At 40.1% G+C, this 18,759-nt stretch overlaps 2 protein-coding genes across 4 annotated transcripts in view; one reads left to right on the forward strand and one right to left on the reverse strand.

Annotated features, from left to right (window-relative positions):
- The window catches only part of klhdc8b (kelch domain containing 8B), a 72,161-nt gene extending 61,436 nt beyond the window's left edge, over positions 1–10,725 (reverse strand). The window contains exon 1 of the mRNA XM_028453146.1: positions 10,575–10,725. The gene's annotated coding sequence lies outside the window, so the exon portion shown is untranslated. The remainder of the gene's footprint in view (positions 1–10,574) is intronic.
- The window catches only part of LOC114467101 (ERBB receptor feedback inhibitor 1-like), a 37,476-nt gene continuing 29,015 nt past the window's right edge, over positions 10,299–18,759 (forward strand). For 2 of the 3 annotated variants that reach the window (XM_028453149.1, XM_028453147.1), the window contains exon 1: positions 10,299–10,731. The gene's annotated coding sequence lies outside the window, so the exon portion shown is untranslated. Of the gene's footprint in view, positions 10,732–12,874; positions 13,234–18,759 lie in introns of those variants that run through there. The other variant, XM_028453148.1, reaches the window with a different exon arrangement.

Below are 18,759 nucleotides of genomic sequence, written 5' to 3' on the forward strand. Positions count from 1 at the left end.
GCAAAATCCAACTCGCCCATTTGGAGCTGATTTTTTACAAAATGTGTAATAACAAGAGAGGGAGGAAACGGAACTTTTTCAACTTTGGCCCTCTGAATGAGGCTAAAGGGATGTTTATCACAGTAGCAAAACCATTATAAAGTGATTTATTTCATCATACCTCCCCTTTAATGCACTTTAGTTTTTTTTTGGACTGCATGTTTTGTTTTATTTGAAGGGCTAATATAAATGAAAAAATTCAGAATATTCAAAAAACATTTATTTTCTTTAAAAAACATGTCTAAAAATTTATTCCAGGCTAATTATGCACTATCAAAAAATTGACTGACATTCGATATTCGGCCAAGCGTTTATATTTTTTTCGGCTTCGGCCACAAATTTTCATTTCGGTGCATCCCTACCTTAAAGGGATCCTCCACTGTTTTTACAAATGTGGCTTAAAACCTTTGAAATGTCTTTATTAGAAGATCTATGCCTAACAAAACGCATAATTTTGCACCATATTAATTTTATTAACTTTTAAAAATGGGACTACTTTACTGTTGCAAAGCCTGTTTGCCGCCATGTTGAAATCATTGATGACGCCAATCTCCCCTTTTAGTCCATTGAGTTCTATAGGAGTGTAGGAAGACATGTCCTCCCTTCTCTTTCTTGCTCCCCTGAACAAATGGCCTTTACAAACTTTAAAGAACCATATGCCTCCCCCCGTTTTTTCTCCCTCACAAGAGCAAAGGAGCCGACCGGCATTTACGACTGTTTGCTTTCCCCCTGCTGCTTCTTGAAGCACACGGCAGAATCTATATCAAAAACAATGACTAAAATGAACTCAAAATTGTTTGATACAATGTCAAAACAATTTTTACACTGTCATTAATGCGTTATTCACGGGAACTCAATGGATTCTTAAAATAAGGTAATATATAGTAAATATGCTCTTTAAGTGTTTTTAAGGAATATCTCTCATTTAACTTTACATAAAGCATATCTTGTCTAGTATCAAACTGTTCGGGAAAATACGATCTTTACTTTAATCTTGCTTTGAAGGTTATAAAATGACTGTATTATGATTTATTGTCTAATTTCTTCTCCAAAGAAGTTTAATCATTCATCCATCCTTTTACACATACCACAGGTCACATGAACCACCCAAACAATCTGATTGGCTCCCGAAAACACGTTGACCAATAGAAAAGTTTAAACCACAATAAAACACAAAGCACAAAATTCAAATCATTGGATTTTGGTGCTAGCCGCTAAGATGCCCACTGCAGTGTATGAATATCTTCTTTAATCTTTTATTTTCTTTGTAACAAAGCGTATTCTTTCATTTGACTTTTTAAATAAGCTTGCGCGTCCGGAGAAGAAAAACCTCCTGTTCCAACTACAAGAGCTGAAACCCTGAACCAACTCAAGGACAAATGCCTGCAGAGCTGAACCACTGGAAACCTATACCAGGGAACAAAGGCCTCAATGATTTGAAATTAACCTGAAGGCCAATAGAGCAAAGCACACTGTGCTGAAGAAATCCACCCGAAGTCAGTTCTCAACCCGTGGTGAAGAACACAAGTCAGAACCAGTGACCTGCTGACTGAACAAGCTGTGAAACACACTGATCAAGGAACAGGGCCATCGTTCCTACCACAAGCCAGAACCACGCTTTGCACCTCAGACTTTTCTTCAACAACCCGTCTGCCACAAGAGACGGACCCATTACAACCGAGGTAAGGCTGGGTAGCATCACATCCAGCACCCGGTCACTCAGCACTGGCATCCCCCAGGGGTGTGTTCTCTCCCCACTTCTATTCTCCCTCTACACCAATGACTGCACCTCAGGGGACCCCTCTGTGAAACTCCTGAAGTTTGCAGACGACACCACCGTCATCGGTCTCATCCGGGATGAGGACGAGTCTGCCTTCAGACGGGAGGTGGAACAGCTGGCTCTCTGGTGCAGTCAGAACCATCTGGAACTGAACCCGCTCAAGACTGTGGAGATGACAGTGGACTTCAGGAGGAATCCCCCCCACTCAAAGTGGGGGGGATTCCAAAGTGGCCACCGTGGACTCCTTCAGGTTCCTGGGATCCACAATCTCACAGGACCTCAAGTTGACCTCCCACATAGACACAACCAGAAAAAAGGCACAGCAGAGGATGTACTTCCTGCGTCAGCTGAGGAAGTTCAACCTGCCCCAGGAGCTGCTGATAATGTTCTACACCTCCATCATTCAGTCCGTTCTGTGCACCTCCATCATTGTCTGGTTTGGATCTACAACCAAACTAGACAGACACAGACTACAAAGGATAATCAGGACTGAAAAGATCATTGGTGTTGATCTGCCCTCCATCCAAGACTTACACCTGTCCAGGGTCAGGAAACGGGCAGGTAGCATCACTGCAGACCCCTCACACCCTGCACACAATCTGTTCAAACTCCTCCCCTCCGGCAGACGCTACAGATCATGTATGTCAAAACTACCCGCCATAAAAACAGTTTCTTCCCCCAGGCTGTCACTGTGATCAACACTAAACAGTCAAAGAGTGTCAGACCTGTTTCTGTGAAATAACCATGGAGATAAACATAACAACCCTGGATCAATCTGTACATACTATTTAAATGTTCACCTGCACTACTCATCACTGCACTATTATATTATTATTATTATTATTATTATTATTATTATTATCTTGTTATTGTTATATTATTTTATTTAGTTTTGCACATATTAGTCTAACTACTGTATTTATGTTTATGTTTTTTTCTAGTTAATTGTTATTATTTAATGTTTACATTATTAGAGAGAGCACAGTTCACCAAGTCAAATTCCTCGTGTGTATAACTTACATTACATGGCCAATAAAGTTGATTCTATTCTATTCTATTAGTTATCTTACCAGGGATTTAAAACTTAAGGTTAGCCACAGGTGCAAAGAAAGTTGATGGTCTGTAGATGTTGCAGGAGGTGAAGTAGGACGGTGCTGAGTCATTGCACAACGTGATTTATTCTAGGTTAACAAATTGTTATATCTTGACTTTATTTGTCATTAATCATTAATAACCTCTGTAAAAAAAAATAATAGGGAGCCATTGCATAAGAGTCAAAGAGCCACATTAGGCTGCAGAGCCACAGGTTGCAGACCCCTGCCCTGGGAGAACCACAGCTGAACATCTGGCCTAGCATCATAGTCCCTCAGTTCTGGTCCCTCCATGCTGATTCTGATGAGCATGAACGCTCCATCGCTGCGCTCGGCACATTTTTTCCTTTTTACTGCTGCCATCAATGTGAGTGCGCACTCAGTGAAGGACTCGTTATGCCTGGCTCTGTTCACGGATCGCGCGCACTCCAAAGGAGCGCATTGGTGTGAAAACTTGGCGCATTCACCATCACATTACCCCTAGCCAAGTTGTGTGAGCAGGCACCGTCTCCTCACCCACAGCGCGGAGCAAGAGAGAGAGAGAGAGAAAAAGAGAAAGAAGTGCACTTTGTGGGACGTGATGTAGCGCTCAGCCGCTCCATCACAAAATAAGGTCATCCTACGAACTCGCACAGATTTGAACAGATTAAATTTTCACTCGCGCACTCAAAAAGAATGGTTGCATATGCGATCAATTTGGTTGCAGTATCAAGCCTTGAACTAATTAAGTGATTTAAAACACTTTAACTCAATTTCAGATGGTACCTCCTCAGGCAAATTACTGGAATATTAATAATGATTAATATTATAATTCTTATCACTCCTTGTCTAAGTTCTCCTACAGGAGTGAAGGCATTCTGGATCATTTAGCGGCTCTTTCAGTCAAAATGACAACTTCTGCCGCTTTGGGTTGCTCTAAAAATCAGTAAAAGTTCAAATAGTCCATGTAAACCTCTTTTGTTTACCGAAATTTGATAAACAAAATCCGTGACCAGAAAAAAACTGTGACCGCAGGGGGCAACAATTCCAACTCTGCTGTTTCGTAGATGGCATGAAGAAGAGAAGAAGAGCTCCGGCCGGGTGCGTGTAAATACAGGCAACCAGGATCAATTGCTGCTCATTAATGCAGACCCAAGTCTGCTGCAAAGAACCAGCGTTTTTGTCAGAAATGGTTGAAGGTATGGTTTAATTATCCAGATTTTTTGCTCTTCATCTCTTCTTCATGTCGTCTATGAAACAGCAGAATTGGAACAATATGGTGCAAAACAATGCGTTTTGTTTGGTATAGATCTTGAAATAGGGTGCTGCAAATGGCTGCTCCGATGTGTTGATGTGTGTTCTTTCGCTGTAACTCCCGAGTCAAATTCCTTGTATTGTTCTAAACTGTACCTGGCCAATAAAACTGATTCCTTTAAGAAAAATATGTAAATTCCTAGGCAATTTTCTTTATTTATATATTAATAGTATTGTTTAAAAATTCTTGACAATTTCATAAAATAATAAGAATCTGCATTTTGACTAATCAGTTTTTTCTCCAAAATATGATCTGTGTATTCAAATTGAAAGGCGTTAAGTGCATTATTACAGCCCAATCTTTGTCTGAGTTTTTTTTTTTTTTTTTTTTTTTTTCCAAATCGGGTTTCGAATCGAATGGTGAACCCTATATCGGGATTCTCTCTTCTCAATTTTTCATGCATTTAGCATCTCCTCGGTTGCTGTAGCTAATGTCTCTCCTGCGTGTGAACCACGGAACTGTTTAACTTTTCTACTGTGGCGTCACATGACTTGAACTCGATGACCAGTAGACCTGCGCCCGTCCGCCCAGTGCCACCACAACCTGCTGAGCACACACTGGAGAGCCCAGGTTGCATTTGAGCTTCTTTGCCCCTAATTGACAACTTAAATGCCGCTGTGGGGAGTTGAAGAGCCAGTAAGTAAGTTATTTTACTTATTAGCTAGTCAGGCTGGGATGATTTATTAACCTAATCAATTACGTTAATACGTAGAGTTAAAGATAGGGACTCCCGTGCTCCAGTGGAGCGGCGAGTATCAGTCATCATCTATCAGAGAAAAGTGCTTCTGTCTGCACTGCTGCTCACATGAGACAGGTTCAGCCTGTCTCATATTATCCATCCATCCATCCATCTTCTCCCGCTTAGCCGTTTCCGGGTCGCGGGGGCAGCATCCTCAGTAGGGAGGCCCAGACTTCCCTCTCCCCGGCCACTTCCTCCAGCTCTTCCGGGGGGACCCGGAGACGTTCCCAGGCCAGCCGAGAGACATAGTCTCTCCAGCGTGTCCTGGGTCTTCCCCGGGGCCTCCTTCCGTCTCATATTAATTTATTTTTATTTTTTCCTGCTTGCACTCAGAGGAGAGGGATGCTATTTTCCACTCGCTCCCTCTTTTTCCTGCTTGCTGCTCTTTGTCTTGTTTTTGTTTTGTTCTAATCTAACAGGAACCTCTATCAGCATCCCGATTCTGAATCTAATCGTGTAATTGATTATCTGGTCTGTCATCGCTTTTGGTCAAATCTCTCTACTAGAAGGACGGGCAATGGGAGAGTTTCCAAGTCCTGAGGACGTGGAAGACGTCCATCACCATCAGATTGGAATTTATGATATTGGGTCTTCTGTTGATTGGATTTGGCATTTTCCTGATTTATCGCAAAATTGGAATACGTTGGCAGAACTATTGGAAGCCGCAGTCATCGACTAAAGGAGCCAAACTCTCCGAACTCTCTCAGATGTATTCCACCGTGGAACTTTAAGAGGAGTGCATAGTTTGTTTCACAGGAAATGGCCACACTATTGGATTACTGATCGGAATTGACCAGGAACAGGAACAGTAGGGCTGGCAGCCATGTTATGGCTAACCCGTCTCCAAACACCTTCTCTATTCTCATTCGCCCACCCCCCTGAATTAATTGGTCTGTTTTTTTCTCTCCAAACTCTTCAAGGATGGAATGTTGATACGACACTCTAACCTCTCCCTCACTTTCCATGTACACCTGGACCCAGCTGTGCCAACAAACTCTTGAGGTCATCTCTACGGCAACGCCGTCCCATGTCACTGACATTTGACGCAATGTGTGACAGTCAGCAGCAGAGTCTGAGGAAACAAGCTTTTCTCAACAAACACTTTCACTCCTCTTACATCACTACATATCCTATCTTTGTTACCGTATTTGGCAAATGAAAACTGCCAAAAACATAGTCCTCGTAGGAGTTCTTTTTATTAATATTTTTCTTCCGCAACTTGCTTTGTCCTAGAACTCCTCCCAGGCTTTTAATGCAGCACTAATGACACGTTTGTCATCTCATAGGGGCAATGTCAAAGATGTGCAGTCGACCTTATCAGGAGCCAAAATTTCAAGGTCAAGGTCACATCAAGTGTCAAAAACCAAAATTTTCTATAACTCTATGAAATTTAACATACAAGTTTGATGTTTACATTTATGAAAAGCTCATCTCAAGTGGAGTATTTTATTTTGTTGGACCAAAGCTGTACGACCTACCAGTGAAAAAGATCAAAGGTCAAACTTCATGATGTCACCAAAAAAAAGTTAAAAAAATACTTCTTTCCCTATAACTTGGGCACTGGTACCATTGAACAACATTTCCTTTCAATGTGTGACCTTAACCTTGGCTCAAGGTCATATTTAAGGTCAAGAACTCCTCAGAAAAGTGAACAAAGTGAAACCTCAATGCTCTCAGGACAACAAAGCTCAGCCAAAACAACACTGACAACACTGTCAGCACTGCTGCTGCTGGGCTGAGAGACAAACGAGGAAGGGTCGACTCAGCAACGGAAGCAAATGGTGATAAAGTCTGTGACCGGCAATGAGTAAAGTGTAAGTAAAGTGACAAACAATAAGTAAGGTGTCATAAAATGGTCCAAAAGGGGCAAAAACTTAGCAAGAAAAGAGTGAAAAGTGACTAAAATGGGTCAAAATAATCAAGAGTAGCAAAAAAAGGAAACAGTTATGTTTTGGGGTTTTTTTTACCTTGTCTGCACATGCTGTCAAAGGTCAACACTACAAGAAGTGCAATCTTTTTAAGACAGCAATGCATGTTTTGTTATTGCAATTAAATAAATGAATTTAATTTATTGCATAATTGTGACCATCACCAGCCCTCCCAAAGGAAGGGTAAGAAATACTTTATTAAGGGGAGGGTCAAAAAAGAGAGGGCTGTGTTACACCTGGGTGAGGGGGTCGGGTGGGGGGGGGGGGGGGATTGGGAGCAGGGAGGAGAGATTCAAGGTAGAAAATGGAAGGGTGGGCAAGAGTTGATTATTTTAAAGTGAGAATAAGATGTGAAGTTGTTGTTGTGCATATTGTGCTTATTGCGTTGTGTAATCAAGCCATTCTGGTGACAAGTGTGAAGCTTAGGTATAATGGTGGTGGCTGTGGACAGCGGTAAGGAGTGAGTGTTAATACCTAAAACAGGTATTTGGGCCAGGGAGCCCAGGCCACCCTCCCACGGCCGAGCAGCCCCCCAGACGCCCCTAAGACCCCAAGCCAAGAGGCAGCCACCGCACGCCCACACACACACCTGAGAAAGCACCCAGGAGCTGAGGACCCAGCACACCACACCACCGACCCCAATTCCAACCCTAAGGCCAAAATGTGGCAAACAATAGTGAAAAAGGGCAGAAATGTGGAACTCAAAGAGGCAAAATATTTTCAAAAGAAAAGGGAAACTGTATATTTATTGCGAAGGAAAAGTACTTGTTGGGCAAAATGTAGCTTATTTGAAGGAAATGGCAAAAAAAAAAGTAAAAGAGAAGGTAAAAATTGGATGAAAGTGTAAAAAAATAGGGGGAAAGGATATTTATTATTAGAGGTGTCCCGATCCTATATTGATATTGAATATCGGTCAGATATGAGCCAGAAATCAAATATCGGATTTTAATGGACTGCATCTAAAATCACCGATATAAGCTCTCCGATAAAATGTTCCATTCCAGCACTTCTATCCATAGGTGACTGTGGTTCACACCCCAACAAATGACCCTACTGTTGTTGACTATTGTTCTCTGTTTGAGTAACATCACTTGATCAAGCCTTTTATAACATTCCACACTACAAAATAAGTAATAAAAGTATATATGATTCGTGCTGATATTGTATCGGATGAATATTGGTATCGGCCGATACGCAAAGCTGCAATATCGGTATCATATCGGAAGTGAAAAAGTTGTATCAGGACATCCCTATTTATCAGCTGAAGAGCTCAAATCCAAGCAATCAGAAAAATTGTCTGGACTGGATAGATCAGGGATCTGCAACCATTTACTCTCAAAGGAGCCATTTTGCCTCATCTCACCTGATTAGTCCTTCCGGAGCTGAAAAAAATACCTTCTCAATGAAGACAATACAGTGTATTGAATTCTTTCCAGCTATAATTATGTCGAATAATAATTGATTTCATTAGATTTCATTTGATTCATATTGACCATGTAAATGGAAACTTCAAAACAGTTTAAAATAAAATAAATTAACATCAAGAAATAATAACAAAACAGTATCTTGCATCTTTAAATTCTTACACATCTTAGTTTACATGAACACAATGTTATATAAAGAAGTTTTTTACTTATTAATGTATTTGAAGGGCTACAAAAAGTAACTTCAATTTGATAACGCATAAACATGTCCGTCAACACATCAATAGTTAACTGATAATTTCTTGCCACAAATCCAGCACATTGGAGGTTAAATGAATCTGTCCCCACACAATTAAAATCTCAATTTTCTTCCACAATAGTGTTTTTGTTGGTTTAATTATTTTACCATTTAAAACTTAAGGTTAGCCAAAGGTGCAAGGAAAGTTGATGGTCTGTAGATGTTGCAGGAGGTGAAGTAGGAAGGTGGCATTGTACAACATGATTTATTTTTAGGTTAACAAATTGTTATATAATGATTTTATTTGTCATTAATCATTAATAACCTCAGCCGCAGTTTGCACACCCCTGATCTAGATGATGATAGCTTGTGGAATTAAAAATAAAAATGTTTTGGGATGTTAATAATAATAATAATATTTATAATAATAATAACAATAATAATAGGGCCAGGACAACGCAAAAATATGTCAATGCAAAATATGCGCGCCGGAGAATAACTAACGCGAGTAGCTCCTCCGACTTTCAAAAGTGCAAGGCAGTGAAGACACGCAGTCGTTTGTCGAAGGTAGCTGTTCCCTGACCGTCCTTTATTTTTTTTTCTGTCCGTTTCAGGACACAGAATTGCGCACGTGTGTGCACCCCACCTCCACCTGTCAATAGGGATGTAACGATTAATCGTACGGCAGTTAAAAATCGATTCATAGGTATCACGGTTGATATCGATTTTCTGACAATTGAATCGCAGTACTTTTTTTTAACCAGCAGAGGGCACTATCCGGAAGTGTTGGCTGCGGGCGGAGTCTGCTAATGCTTTCTTTCTGGCTGCCTTCTACTCTTAAATATGTTAATAAATGATTAATTACCCCTTTAGCACTGAAAGAATATCTGTAATATTACGTGAATATCTGTAAAAGTCACATTTTTCTATTAGCTCTGTCTGCTAGCATAGCATCTCTTCTTCACTGCTCAGTTAGCTGCATGCCAACCGACCGCTGGGGTACCAAAGCCCTTCTTCATTTGTATTATTGCTTTATTTATTTCATTCAAGATTTATTTTTAGTTAAATTGCATTGTTTTGAATAGTTTATCAAGGGATTATTTTGACACTGAAATATAAAAGGAAAATAGTACAGTGTTTTTTAGTTTTTTTTTTCCCCCAAAATAATAAAGGAATATTTTTCAGTCATCATATGTGTACAGTCCCATTTTGTAAAATAAATTGTGAGAGAATCGTATATCGTGAACCGAATCGTATCGGGAGTTGAGTGAACCGTTACATCTCTACATATTATATTATAGTTTTACATAGATTAATAGTCTTACCGTGGGCACAATTCTGTATTTGAATAAACAGTATATTTCATTACACACTGTAAAGACATCTCTAGCAGTGGCCTTTTGACATCCACTTCCCATTTAAGATGGAAATTGTAACACTGTGGTCAGCTCTCCCAAGACAAATGTCTTTAAAGTATAGAAACAGCATATGAAACTTTTAAACGGTTACTCTCTTCCATAGGCTATTACACCTTATTTTATTTTTTGAAACGATACAATGTACAGATATATCCTCTCGTATTTTGTGTGCTTTTGCATATTGATAGGTGGTGGGCCACTATGGCCAAAAATTCCAGGGCCATTTTTTGGTCCCAGTCCAGCCCTGGTTAAAGCAACTATGTTAAATTAGCTTTCATTTCAGGTGCTACAAGGGCACAAGAGTAGGAAAGAAAATGAAGGATGAACATTGCTGCGTCCCTCTGGCTGTGGTGAACTGTGACATCCCTGCTGCTGCTGCAGCAATGGAGCAGAGGAAGAACACACCGTGAACAGACACTGGGTAGACTTCTGTGAGCCGAGTCAGCTTTAAACACACAACCCGACATTAGGAGTTGTGACTGTAGCGCATTGGCTAACCTACATCAGATGGAAACGGAGATAGACACGTCTCAACAACTGGATACATGTGAGCCCGCGACTGCTGCTCTCCGTGCGGAGACCACAACGCCAAGAACACGGAAGAATCTATATCAGCGTCTTACCTTCATCCGAAAACGGTCAGCACGATGCCAGGATCGTATCGTTGTCTGCGTGCACGCCACGATTGAGCCGAACACAGCCTCGCCCTGACAGAGAATCTCCACCTGCTTCACACAGAGCGTTCACTGCAGCTTCATATAAAACACGCTGCTGTTACAGGTGAGGGAGCGCTTTTTCCTTCTCTCACACACACACACACACACACACACACACACACACACACACACACACACACACACACACACACACACACACATATATGTGTGTGTGTGTATAGATATACATGTAAAACTGTACATAACCTTTTTCCTTTTTATAACACTTATAAGCTAATTGTTTATTTTGTTCTACATATAGAGTGAAACCCTATTTTTGTATAATTTTATTTTTATAAACTTGTTTGTCATGCAAATAAAGCTGTTTTGAACAAGCCTTTTCACGCTCTAGAACTGCGCATGCGCGACGGGTGGTGTCATATTTGGGATAAAACCGTAAACAAGCTCGTTCACTCTGTTATTTTCAACCTTACAGCGTTTGTATGTTATTCCGGAGATCGTTAGTGTTTTAATAGTGTTCATATTAAGGCTGGGCGATATATCGACTTTTTAATAAATATAAATATATTTATTTATGAGATATAGCATAGGACTATATTGTAGTATCGATATAATTCACGTAACATTAAAAGTTTGTTCCGTAGAGCCGCCAGTAAGCCTTTTTATCCTCTACCATCTGTCCCTCTCAACCCCGCCTCTCTCTCTCTCTGTTCCGACACAAACCTCCCTGAAAGCTTCAATGACTCGTGCTGTGCCTAATGAAAGTGGGGCGAGATTACCAAGACATATTGCTGTGGACATGGTCCCCATAATGAGTAAAGTCTATGACAGGCATAATGCTCAGTAAAACACTGTAGAGATCCAGAGGTGTCGATAACGATTTAAACAGGACTCAAAACAACTCGTTGACGTCACACTGCACGTTTATTTTATGCAGGGGAAGATCAAACACTGCTTATATGTCATTTCAGATGGGACGATAACAGAAAAGTAATTGTCAGTAATAATAAATAAATAATCAATAGTTATTTATACTATTAAAAAAAAGAAAAACTGTACAGCACTTTGGTTTGCTGAAGTTGTTTTTAAAATGTGCGCAAATTTGTTTTATACATTTTTATATTGTTCTCTAGACCTCTGTTAATAAAGGTCCCTGTGTGACATTTGGAATGTGGCTTTACCTTAGTTTAAGGGTTTTGTCTCTGAAAAAATAAACTTAACAGGTAGGCTATGCTATAATAATTAGGGGAAACTCCAATTACATCATAGAGAAAACATTAACATATATTAAGTATGGCCATTCTGCTTCGATTTTATGCATCAAAGCATCATCTCAAGGCAAGGGCAAAATATCGAGATATGAATCGTATATATATATATAGCTTGAAAATATTGAGATATTAAAAAACAAAAAGGGCCATATCGCCCAGCTCTAGTTCATATTATTAATATTACACATATTCGAACTCGAGGAGGTGTCCAGGGTTTCCCGTTGATGCCACTTTCGACCGATCTGAGCGCTTTTAAAAACTGATGGACGCAGCTCAGCAGCAGTATTGAAGCATGGCCAGTCCCCTCACTTCCACCCCTGGAGAATGAACACCAACTACCTGGGTCTCAAGCGGGCGGAATTCGGACTCTACCCGGGAATGATGCACGTATCCGAGCACTTTTGTAAAACCGATGGGAAAAACGGTATCAAAGCGACAGACCTCTGCTTTCACACTCCTTCCCATTGATGGGACTCTGAACGACAAGCCCCAACTTCCATGGTCTCCAGCAGACTCTACCCGACGCATATATTCGGACTCAGGGAGACTATGGCTTTCCGTTGATCTGAGCACTTTTGTAAAACTGATGTGAGAAACATTATCAAAGCGACAGACCTCCTCTGCTTCCACTCCATCTACAGGTTTTTAACTTTTCTATTATCATGTATTTGCTTTATTGTTGTTTGTTTCTTTTTCTGACTTGTGTAGTTGTTTTAACAACTGTAAAGAGTTCTAAAGTTTTTGAAAAGTGCTTATAAATAAAATGTATTCTTATTATTGATGGGATAAGCAAAATTTCTAAGTGTGAAAAGGACATGAGTTCTCACTTTGAAAAGTTAAATTTACAAGGTGCACCGTTCACTAAGGCCCATGATTATTTTTTTAAGCTAGTATTTTAATTCAATTTACAAATTTGAAGGAAGTGCACAAGATGGACAGGCCGATAAGTGATACACTTTGAAAAGTCAGAAAAAAATAATTTTCAGCTCGTGTGCAGCATTAGCTTTAGCAGCCTCTGCCTCGGAGACCGATAGCACGTTTACGCAAAAAATCTTTCAAGGAATCAGAATTCCTTTATTTATCCCAGGGGGAAAACGGGTAAAATAATCAAAATCGAACAGACTCGCTGTCAGCAAAGCCGAGTTTATCCCTCTCAACCTTTGAATGCATGCACGAGAACTGAACGTTTCAAGAGTGTGAAAAGTCTTATTGACAACAGTAATATTTATTGTTTTAATGGCAGCTTTTTCCAGAAGATTTTCCCAGTGAGGGGTGGAGTTACTGCAGCGCGTCGGAAGACTTCCATCCTTTTTTAAGATGCACTACGTCACTCTGTGAGTTCATGAATTCCAGCTCGATGTGTTGTTGATGGTGGGAGGATGTTGCACATGGCGCTGGTTTGACTGGGAAGACGGCTCTGGTTTCCTACACTGGTTTTATCTTTAAAATGGTAGCGGTGGACCCTGCTAGCTAAGAGATGAATATTCCCGGGAAGGCGGTATGGAGTCAGTCATACATAAATAAAAAGTAGCCCAATTAAAGTAGTAATATCTATTGGGGTACGTGTGTCCCTAAGGGTACGTGATGGCACGACAGGGGGTACTTGAGAGAGAGAGAGAGAGAGAGAGAGAGAGAGAGAGAGGAAAGTAGAAAGTAACAAATGAAAGCATTAAAAATATGGGTTTTTTATAATGTTTAATTTTAGTTAAAAATGATAATCATATTAACAGCAACTCAGAAAATTATAACAAAAACACACAAAATAAGAGAAAAATGAAAGTACAAGGGTCAGTCTTGGTCTCACAACAGGAGGGAAATGACCATAAATAAATAAAAATAAATAAATGTAAAAATAAATATTCAGGAGGCACTAAATACTGTTTCTTTACGCATATTTACAGATTCTTTTAAATGTGTTATCACTCATTCATCCATCATTATGCTCTATAGTTGTTTTTTTTTACAGAATTCTGAGCAAAATGTGTAGTTGGACAAATGGTGTACGTGGATTCAAAAGTTAGAGAAAGGGGGTACTTGAGCCAAAAAAAAAAGTCTGAGAACCACTGATTTAAATAATACTCATTCAGTAAAAATCACAAGTTACTTTCACTCCACCAAGTTTATTTTTGATAATAAATCTAGCCACGGTCCCCTTGCATACAGTAAACATCTCATGTATAAACTTAAAAAGGAAGAGACACAATCTTGCACAGTTGGAACTTAATTTATTTTCCACAAAGGCAGGTATATTTTACTGATAACTGATCACTTATCTGTATAGGAATCTTACACATAGCTTTTCCTCTTGATATCTATTTCAAGATGGGGAGTGGTGGCCTAGTGGTTAAGGACGCTGGCCTTGTAATTAGAGAGTTCAAGCCTCACCTGGGCCATCACTGAGCAAGTCCCTTAACCCAGAACAGCTCCCCAGGCGCCGCAAAATGGCTGCCGACTGCTTCCCAGGGATGGGTTAAATTGCAGAGGACAAATTTCAATATATATGTGTAACAACATTTATACATGACGAATAAAGGCTTAAAGCCCAGTTTAATTTAATTTAAAATCTGCATAATATCTTTCAAAAAAAAAATGCTAATTACCTTATGTAAGTACTTGCTCCTGTTTTTCATCCTGCTATATGAGCCAATGCAACGAAATGTTGTTCTTCTCTGTACTGTAAAGTTCAAGTTTGAATGACAATAAAGGAAGTTTAAGTCTACTGTAAGTTTGTATAAAATAAAAGGTTTGTCAAAATGTACGATTATTTTTTTAAATCAAATGACAGGTTCTAAGTATAGTTACATGTTATGAACTCTAAAACAAATGTTTCACGTTTACTTTGGTTCGTCGGCTATGATGTGATGCGTTTGATTGTTGTCTGGTCATTTTATTTTTTTGTAGTTTCACAATGTTCGTTGATCACTTTAAAACAAAAAATAAGAATTTGCTTAGTCACGGTTGGGTGTAGAAATGTAATGAATTACTTTACTCCTTTTAAAACATGCTTAAGTAAAACTAAAAACACTGATTGAGACCCATAAAAGCAACACAATTACAGTAACGCACTTGTAATCTGTTACTTTCACCTCTGGCCATTTGTGGGTAAAAAAACTGTATCGACTCCTTGTGTCATCGGTCCCCCAGTTCTCATGCCCCAGCTGCAAGGCAACTCTGTTGCTCCTCTGGGCGGCATAGGAGACAAGGAGTGCAGCCTGGGTCATCTGTGGTCAGACAATAGGGGGAACCCTATGCATGTCCAAATGCAACATACTTATAATTACAATGTAACAAGTAAAGAGGTTGTTCCTTTTTTCAAGCTTTCCTCTTTACTGTTTTAAATTATTTTACACATAATTGTCTAGTACAGTTATAGCAACTCGATTAAAAATCAATGCATCTTTATGCAATTTTTCGCAGTTTCTCACCGTGACCACGAGGGTTGGGCACCGAGATCCGGCTCCAAATAGGAACCGGTTCCTAACGTCCGGTTCCAGAGCCGTTACGAAGATGTTTGAATTTCAATAATTTTTTTTTGGTTCCTAAATGCCCGCACTAGTTTGTTTCTGCGGGTGGTATAATGCTGCATTCACACCAAACGCGTTTTCTGCGGTACCGTACGTGTCTGCCGCACGAAACCTTCCACAGGATTCACAGGATCAAAAAATGTTTCCCTATTTGCTTCATATTCATGTCTGAAGCGAAGCTCCGCCCACCAGACTTCCAAAAAGGCGACAACCAGGCTCTGTTTGTTTCCACCATCAACTATAGAGGACCCCCTGTCAATTCGCTGCTCCTTACCCTCGGAAGGAGAAGAAACGTCAGCGTTCCTGGCTTCACCAGGTTGACCAGCGACACATCCAACTGGGTGAGTTTCACTGCCTGCTTCGAGCTGCGCCTGGATGATGACTGTTTATGACTGTGGATGACCAGCGCCCGATTCGATGACCTGCTGGGTCGGATTGGCCCACGGATGTCCCGGCAGGATACCAACTACCGGAGTTCCATCTCTGCGGCCGAACGACTGTCTGTCTGTCTCCGGTAAGTTTCATAAGCAACCGAAGATGCCATGATTCATCAGACACATCTCTTAAATACACAATAAAAATAAATAGATACTATATTAATCCCAAGGGAATTTAAAAGCAGAATTATTAAAATGGTTGTTTTCTGGAGATACCTATTCTGGGAGAAAAGGCCTGTTTTATTATTGTTTTTATCATAAATATATTACAATTAAAATAAAAGTTAATCATTATAATACATTATTTATTTACTATTGTTATTTTTTGTCCTCTGGAGACCTATTCTGGAAGATAAGGCTTGTTTCATTAATAATATTTATTGTTTTTAACTCATTATTAATTATTCATAAATCATTAGTTATTTACTACTGTTAATTATTGTCATCTGGCAACACATTCTGGGAGATAAGGCCTGTTCTCTCTCTAATCTCTCCACCTTTTATGCACACGTACACACACCCACATCATATATATCTGATTATCAATGATCTGAGCTTTTCTATGTTGTTCACTGTGCAGGTATCTGGCCACAGGTGACTCCTTCAGGACCACAGCTAACAGCTATGGACGAGAGGTCTTCACGTCAAACTTCTCTGCAGGAGCTGTTCCATGGCTAGACATATTGCACCAGTACACCCACAATGACTATTTTAAGAGCCAACCACATACTTCTATAGAGCAAACTTCCTATTGTATTAACATGTGTATATAATAAATATGGAAGAATGGGGAGAGAAACGTCTGTCAGCTTCATTTTTAACCAGAAAGAAATAATCACAGAAACCTCACCTCTGAAATTAATTTAAGGCATTAAAGGTCTCACAGAGAATCAATATGAGGAAACTATATATTCTTGTATGAACAACATATATAACCTTGATGTGGTGAACACATTGCTGTTAATATGCATTGATAGAAATTAAAAAGAAAGCAAAAGTACACTTTAAAATGTGTTTATAATCAACAATTCTGAAAGAACACCATTTACATTAACATTATAATACCTCAATTTTAAACAAACTGTTTACATCAATACTATAATACTTACATAATAAACAAACTAGTATAAACAACTATTCACAATGTGGTTCCTGCCATGCAAAGAGTGCCCCCCACCCCAGCACATCCAGCCCAATCAAAAACCTCATTAAAATGTTCCAAATTTAGTGTTACCGGATGATAATCAAGAAGTTTAAAACTTTGAAATTTAACGTTCCCTAAATTTTGGTGGCACTTCTTGCAGGATAGGAAGCAGGTCTCTGAAAAACATCTCATCCTCAGTCAGAGCTGGTGGTGAGGAGGTGGTCTCCTGAAGGTCTGTAGGATAAGCTGCTCCACCTCTCTTGGAGAGCCTTGGCTGGACCTCTTCTTTGCTCTTTTTCCTTAAAAATAAACAAACACATTATATATATATTAATAGCTTATCAAGTTACTGTTACTTAAATAAGATCATAGATATATTTTAATTAAACATTAAATGAGGTAATGATCAACATTGTCATCACTGATATACCAAGCATTTATAGATACATTTTATTTATAACAGAATGCAAAACAACTTCTGTCATGTTCATATCAGATGGTTTGGCTGCACTTGTTTCTGCAGGAGATGCTGCTGTAGCACCATCACCATCATCATCATCATCATCATCATCATCATCACTATCATCACCACCAGCATCAGCATCTTCTGTTCCCCCTCCCTCTCCTTCTCCATCACTCATCTGATTGTTTACCTCTGAGTGACAGCAAACACAACATATGAAACACATTACTATACATTTTAAATCATTATACTAGATTTAGATCCTCCCACTTGAAGAAGCCCTGTGATGCATGAAGGTCTGAATATTAACCTGGTATATATTTCTATGTGTCGGCATTGATAAACAAATCTCCAGTCTCTGATGGTTGACCATACTCTGCGGTCCTGTCTTCCTCAACCCTCTACCCCATGTTGCTGCTTGTCTCTCGCGGTGAAACAAAGGGGTCGATGAAGGACATGACCACAGGGTATTTCCACAGTTTGGATGTTCTTGCAGCTGACCCACTACGCTTCTCCTGACTTTTTTTTCCTCTCATAAACCATCAGTGAAAAAAGCTGGTGTTAGCTGCTAATGCTATCATTAGGTAAAGCTATACTCGCTCACTGCCGGCTTTCAAAGATGAAAACTACAGAGAGAACATTTACCTGCTGCACCACCTCCTCGCTGGTTCTCCTCCACACTAAATCCTTCCTGGTCCTGGTTAAAATAACAGGTCGTGTCATACAGCTCCTGGTGGTCACACACCGCTACGATTAGCTTCTCCTCAATGGTTGAATGGGTGAAAATACTGCTTTACGAGTTGCCTGCCTGACGTCATTGCCAACAAGGACTCTGATTGGCTTTCGTGCCTGCGCGTCACGCGAAACAGGCACTGGAGTTCAATATTTTCAACTCAAGCAAACGGCGAATATCACGAAAACCGGAAGCGCTTGCAGCAGCAATCGCTTTCCACGCGGGAATCAGACCGCCCCGCGCCACCCCACCGAAGAATAATTTGCCTCCCAGTGCCGCAGAAAACGCGTTTGGTGTGGATGCAGCATAAAGGTGCGCTCACACCGAACGCGACTGAAGCGACTGCAGTCACTTCAATCACCCGTGATGAGTCGCTTAAACATAGTGACGTTTTTTGGTCACTCCATCACTCCAGTGAAGTGTGTGTGTGTGTGTGTGTGTGTGTGCGCGTGCGTGCGTGCGTGCGTGCGTGTGCCGGTGACAGGGGAGAGAGAGGGCTGATCACTTCTTCTTCGGTCGTACGTTTATAGCATGTAGCACTTACCATAGACAGCACCGC

This window comes from Gouania willdenowi, chromosome 7, assembly GCF_900634775.1.
Source record: "Gouania willdenowi chromosome 7, fGouWil2.1, whole genome shotgun sequence".
In the NCBI taxonomy this organism is placed as follows: Eukaryota; Metazoa; Chordata; class Actinopteri; order Blenniiformes; family Gobiesocidae; genus Gouania; species Gouania willdenowi.